The following is a 7,278-nucleotide window of genomic DNA, read 5'->3' on the forward strand; positions in this document are numbered from 1 at the left end:
GCGAATTGGCTTAAATTATTTAAAGATTACAACCTCCAATCGGTCCACAAAAAGGAGCCGGAGGCGGAGATGCGGAAAAAGATCATCACCCCGAACGATCTGTCTGCGATCGTGAATCCTTTTTTCGGGTGTGAAGATTATGACACAGCAGAAATGGCAGGCGGCGGAACCAAAACGAAACGAAGCGAAAGTCTCTGGCAGCAATTAATTTCAAATTTTTTTTTCGGCCTCATGGCAGCAGGGCAGCTGGATAGCTGGATGGCTGGATAGCTGGGCACCAAGGTGATCCAACGAAATTGCAGACAAATTAAGATAAATGAATTGTTTAATTGTTCCATGTGGCGCAGGATTTTGTGTGGTTTTGCGCCCTGCTAATTTGACTTGTAATGTGAAAAATGATGTAAGGAGTACGATTTGAAATGAAATTTTATGTTTAAGACGTTTATACTGTGGAAATATAAATAACATTTTGAGATCAATAACCTATCTATCTGAATATTTGAAATGCAATCTGAAATAAAATGGTTAGGCTTAAATGATTCGATGGAGTTGTTAAATTTGCAATAAATATTTTTAAAAACTTCCATCCATAAAAATGCAATCAATTTTAGTGTTTTTACAATTCATAATGCTATTAGTTAGGCATTAACACCCTGGTAATACAACACAAATGGCAGGAGAATCATCAATCAAAGTTCTGATGTCTAAATAATGCAACACCAAAGTTGAGCCTTTTGGCCAACCTTTGTGGTGGGCCATTGTGGCCGTTTTCTGGGCTCAACACCACAAAGGACTACCGCGCTAATTAATACCAAAACGAAAGCCAAATCTCGATCCGTTCGTGCCACAACTCTTGGGCTTAAGCCACACACGGCTCACGATCGCCATCTTCATCGTCCATCCCCACCATCTCCATCTAAGCTAAATAAAGTTATTAAGCCTTGAAGCCAAGAGGGAAATGTTGCAGTGCCAAAAAAAAAAGAAAAAAAATGGGGAAAACAAAGGGAGGAGGAGCAGAAGAAAGACTGAAAGGCTGAGAAGCGAAAGGCCCAAAACGCAGCATGTGTTAAAATTATATAGAGAGTGCGTGTGTGGACCGTACGAGTGGACCCCCCTAATGGCGATGGACTCAACTGAACTGGACTTGGAGTGAGCTCTCCCCCCGAAGGCCCCACATCTCGGAGTTAATAAAAAACACATAATTGCGTATGTTTTTGGGTCTCTCGGCGGAGATCCGTACCATATAGCCCCACATCCACGTCCACATCCACATCCACATCCATATCCACATCCCATCGGCCGATCAAGTGCGAAGTTCTGCGCAAACGCCAAGCGCCTGTGAAAATATGATTTTTGTTGCCATTTCGTGTTTTGCCACTTTGGAGGTCTTCATCATTTTTTCATCGTTGCTCTCGGTTATTGTTGCCCCTGCTGCATGTTGGATGTTGAATGTTGCTGGTCGCTTGCTTGCCGGTTGCCGTGTTTGTGTTGATCTTGGTCTTTGTGTTTCCATAAAACTGACCCCATGGGCAGTGAAATTAAGTTGATTTTTAATGCAGTCATGGTGGGTAGTCAAGCCAGGTGGTTCTCTGCCCGTCTTTCTTACTTTTTCATTCCAGTTGCTGTCTCCCTCACTTGATTTACATCGAAGCAATTCAAAAGTTATGCCTTGGAAAAAACATATTTTCTTTTTAATTTTCGAATGTCGTTTTTTAGCGAAACAACATTCGTCAAAGATTATATATCTGTGAAATGATTAAATCAGAAAATATTTTTGGTCTTAAAGGCAATGTGTTTAATTTTTGAAAACACATTTAACTACAGCTTTATAATAATAGTTCTTTCATTATTCAGACTCTATTCCACAATTTCATAAACCTCATTAAATTGATTTTACAAAATTATTTCTTTCATTTCCTCTCACCCGTTATACAAACATAAATTTGCTTAAAACCTATAATAAAATTAATTACCCCGCCGTTGCCAATAACAACTAACCCAAAATACTTCCGTCCGCTCCTCTTAACCATCGCTCCCCACTCCGCGGAACTCCTGCCCACATTTCCTTCGACGTCGCCATAATAAATTTCAACTTGTCTACACCTATTTTTACAAACATTTAAAAATTATTACACAGTCTTTTTCATTATGCCCGGGATGTGCGGACCCCATGATGCCCATTGCCCGGGCCTGATGACCTTAAATTAAATGTGCAGCACATGAATTATGTAAGCTGTTTAATAAAGTGATTCCATTTGCATGCAAGAGCCCCGCACGCATGCGCAGCGGGCAGTCCCCAGTCCAGAGTCCCGATCTGGAAGTGGACCTCAAGCCGGACTCCGACTTCAACAACTTACTCAGTGCACTGAGAGAAATCTAGAGAATGGGGTCGAAATGGATAATATGAGTATGGCAAACTTAAATGAAATACAAGAGTTATATCCGGAATTTTTAGACTAAGATCACTAAAAGTATTTTACTATTCAAAATCATGTGATATTGATTAGTTTAAAAACTCATCTTATTTCTCACCGTGCAATCTGGACCCTGGAGTTGGGTGTTTAAAGATGGAACTGCAGGATGAGGAGCCTGGGGATCTGGACTTCAGGCTGGAGTTGGGGATTCACTGAGCTGGACTTCGCGCAGCGCGCGCTGATTGTCGCTTAATAAAAATGGTTATTGTGTTTTACATTTCTTTTTTTTTTTTTTTTGCGGCTCCTCCGCGTGCAGAAGGGGCATGCAGTTGGGGTGGAAGATCTCTGTAGATTGCACAGTCGGCTATTTATGTGTGGCTTTTGTAAGAATTATTAATGTAAATCTTTCATAATTTTCATAAGCCGTGCGCGTGCTCAATGCTGAAAAATCAAGAAATAAGAATTTATGGGATGATTAAAGGCAATACGACCAAAGGATACCCTAAATGGTATGTATTTGTTCTTTAGTAAACTGAATCTTAGTATTTTAAGCCCTACCAGCTAAAAATTGTCAGTTACAAATCTTAAATCATTAGGTATAATGAACCCAAAAAATCCTTGTATTCCAATTTAATTTACGTTGACTTACGATTCCATCTGGCAACGCTGTGTTGCATCCTGTGCCGCAAGCTTAAAGCTACCCCCGGTGAATCCCCAAAGCAGAAAGCTCCCAAAGCTCCGGCCCTAGTTCATTCCGATTTGGCTCCACCCACACAGGGCGTTCATTTTGTCGGGTAATCGCGGACATGCGCAGTGGAAGCCAGGGGGTTGGATGTGGATTGGATGCACTCCGTTCGCCAGACGGCAAACAAAATGAAGTTACCAGGATGCCAGTGCAGCACATATATCGCAAGGCGGCCACATGACAGCAGCAAATCAAAGTCAGCGGCAGCTATGGCCAAATGTTATGTCTTTCCCCTCCAGCCTCCAATGGGAATGCATCTGCAAATTCCACGGCCTCCGGCTTTTTTCCCTCGTCGGGTTTTTCGGCCAACTGTTGCTGCAACTTGTTGGATGACGAATGCAGTCGTCGTTCAGCGCCACATCAACGTCATAAAGCCCAGCAACAATGGAGTCTTCGGCCGGCTGTCCATTCCGATCCCTCATCTGCCCATAGGTGCCCCCATATCATCTCCGTCCATCTCCATTCCGTTCGCCCGGCACTTCTTCTGGTTGGCTGGCAGTCACTAAAAGCCAAGATGGCCGCTATGGACCCAACGAGTGGAGTGCTATGCACTTGAACTTTCATTTTGATGATGATGATGATGACCACAACGAAAATGTGAATGAGCGCTGGACAGTTGAAGTCCGGCTAACCACCTTTCTTTCGAAGGGGCTGGAATGAAACTTTAACTGGAATTTGACATTTATTTACAGGTCTTAAATGGGATATAGACGATTTTAACAAAAAATGTATAGATGCAAAAGTACTTGAGAAAGACACAATATAAGCTATATTACTTCGAATCCATCCCTGGCCATCTGAGCACTGTTTACACCAGCTCGTTGCGGAGTTGTGTGCGTGCTGTGGTTTGTAAACCACTTGAAACAATTTTTAATTGTAATTTGCGCAAAGCTACGCCTTCCCGCCAACTTCCTAGGATCGTGGTTGCTAAACTTGACATGACCGCGCACCGAGACTGGGGCGGAACCCCAGCTGGATGGTGGTTGGGGGAGGGGGTCTCTGCCCCATGGAAAGGGGGACAGACTTCGGAAGCTCCGCTTGCATAGTTGAGAGCCAAAACATTGCTGGCATGCCAGTCGCGGCTGCGACGAGATGCTGCCAGGAATTTTCATAGAAAGGCGCTCCCGGTATGCAGACGCGAGCTGTACGAACTTTGTGAGTTCTTCTTCCCCACTCCCCTGAAGCACCGGTTAACCTCCACCCAACCCCCGTGAACCCCTGACCCTTAACGGTCGGGCGGTATATGTAGGTGGGCCCGCGGATATCGACTGTTTCAATTTTGGGACGACAACGCGCAACGTGCAATTAAAATTGAAAAATTTTCCCACACATCTGCAACCGAAAATTGTGAATAAAAAATAAAAAAATAAAAAAGAGACGGGTGAAAAAAAAGGGGAAAAGAAGGAAGAGCGAGCCCTGCACTGATTTCTTTTTCATGTCAGGGCAATGCAAACTGTGTGCACTGATTGGAGGCCAGCGGAATTTTTCCCATACGAAAGAGCAGACCCGCTGCCCCCATCCTCATCCTCATCCGCAGCCCCAAACCCTTTTTACCTTGTGCCACTTTGGCCCCAAGAATTCCACCAGATATGTTCGCAATGTCGCCCGATTTTGCGGGCAGGGGGTTGTGCAGTTGCAGTTGCCGCAGAAGCTGCTCTCGAAATTACTTCGATTAATTTTCGCTTAATTTTTATTTTTATTTCTTACTCCGCCGAAGAGATATTTTTTTTTTTCGACGCGAAAATTTGCGTCATTTTGTCAGATTTTTGTCAGGATTTATGAACGCGCCATCGTTTCGAGTTAATTAAAACCAAAAAATCGACCTCAATGGCGGGCAAATAAAGCAAATAAAGCGAAACCGAAAATTAACTAAATTATGGTGGCTTGTTTTTCGGTAACCCTGGGCTACGTCATTATGATGAATTTTTCTTGGATTTTTCCTTTTTAATGAGCGCAAATTGTTTGGACCTTTGGCGAGGGCACACCTATCAAATCAATGGAAAATATCGCTGTTGTTTTTCAGGGGGATTGGACTTATTAGAGGAATTAGAAAATAATTATGTAAATATTGTTATTTTTGGAGGAGCTGCATAATAAACAAATGAAAGTACGAATATTTCAAAATAATCAAATCAAATAATATCATTTGAATCTGTTTTTTTAGGTAGCGAAAGATAACCTAAATTCGTAACCCCACCGAGTTCAGGGCGCAATCATGCCCACTTTCCATGTAATTTGCATGTGCTCATTAAACACATTTCCCTAGTTGAAAATTCAATAAGAAAGCCACCCCTCGCCGGCAGGGGAATCCCATCAACACTTGCCCTGGCCCAAATACTCATGTTAATATCTGTGAAATTGATCTGATTGTAATTTTAACATCATGCTTACCCAAAACCCTTCCACGTCTGAGCGTTAAGCCCCCGCCTCGGATTTCTTGTTCCTGTGGAATCCCTTACGGTTCACTGAACAGCGGGAAAAACAATGATACTACCCTCCGGCCCTCAGCTGTCTGCGTCTGGTTGGTTAATCCTTTCGGTAATTTATGCGCCCTCATCCAAAAAAAGCTGCCACTTACCGAACTAATCATCATCAGGCTGATTCCGATTCCGATTCCAATTCCGAGTCCAACTCCTGCTCCTGTTCACGTCACGTGTCCTCCTCATTGGCAACATTGTTCTTGTTGTCGTCGTGGTTGTATTGTTTATTGTGACAATTCTTGTCAGCGGACCAAGCAAATGTCAACGGCACATTGATGGATGTTCCTCTCCTCCGGCAGAAGCGACTGTGCCCGCTCCAAAGGCAGTTGAAGCCACCGCCGCCAGGTGATGGTGATTCATGGCAATTGTATGCGGTAGATGTGATGGTCAAATGCCCGCTGCCGTTGTTTGTCTCCGCCTTTTTTTCGCTTTTTATTTGTGGTTTCTTTGCGGTTGAAGTGCCTGCAAAATGGATTGAGAATGGATGGATGAAGGGGTCAGCTGAATAAGAGATGCAGTGCTCGGAGCTGTTAACGGATAATTTTTAATGAGCTTTAACATTAACATTGTGGCCAAGTGGAGGTTAAGGAATTTTTACGCAAGAGTTACTAAAAATTTATATAATGAGTAATACAAGGAAGTATCTATATGCGTCCTTAAAGAACACATCTCTACGAATCAATTAAACAGATAATCAACCAACTGATTGCACTCAATCAAAAAATAACCTTATTGACATAAATAGTTTTAATTTGACAGGCCATTTATGATCGTCAAGATCTAGAACTTGCGTTACAAATGATTAGTGACCCCCATTTATGGATATTACTTTACAAACTACAATAATTTCCACTATGTTCTCCTTTAAATAGGCTGAGCATATTGCATTCAGAAACAGCTGGCAACAAGTGTTCATTCAGCTCGCCGAGAAATTCCCTTTGAAGTGTAACAAGTAGCGAGTGAAAAGTCAAAGAGGGTTAAGTTCACATGCACACACGGCCGAAATGAAAATAAAAGAAAAGCCGCCCGCCTAAACGACCCATATTTTGCGCCGCTTCCTGCTGTCCTTGTGTCCCCCAAAAACCCCCACACACTTAACCCCTTGAACTAACTAAGGAAGCAGACGTGAATCAATTGCCGCGCCCTTTGTTTTTCGCCGCCTCGAGTATATAAATTAGCATATTTCAAAGGCCAGCAACAACAACAAAGGAACGAAATTGCAATAATTGGAGTCCTTGACAGGACAACAATGACATGGGAGAGAGAAGGACGCCGAGAGAGGATGGCGACACTGCACCAGTTTCACTTTTGTTGTTAACCCTTTGATGTTCAGCAGAAGTGGCACTCGGTCGTGTGTCCTTGCCACAGCAACAAAAACACAAGGATGCTGCTTAATCAGTCTTTAAAGGCCAGACAGGCAGTCAGGTGTCAAGTAGACGTCAGGGGTTAAGTATTAAATCCATTAAACGTTCCAAGAACCCGTCGATTTGACGGAATTTGTACTAGTTAAAGCGTAAACAATTAGATTGTTTTCATTTGATTTCCATAATTATAATCTCTAATTAAATTTGACAACGATGATGTGCTTACTCGTAGTGTGCTAAGTGAACCGCAAATCGGGGATAACAAAGGCATTCTC

This window comes from Drosophila simulans, chromosome 2L (assembly GCF_016746395.2).
Source record: "Drosophila simulans strain w501 chromosome 2L, Prin_Dsim_3.1, whole genome shotgun sequence".
Taxonomy (NCBI): Eukaryota; Metazoa; Arthropoda; class Insecta; order Diptera; family Drosophilidae; genus Drosophila; species Drosophila simulans.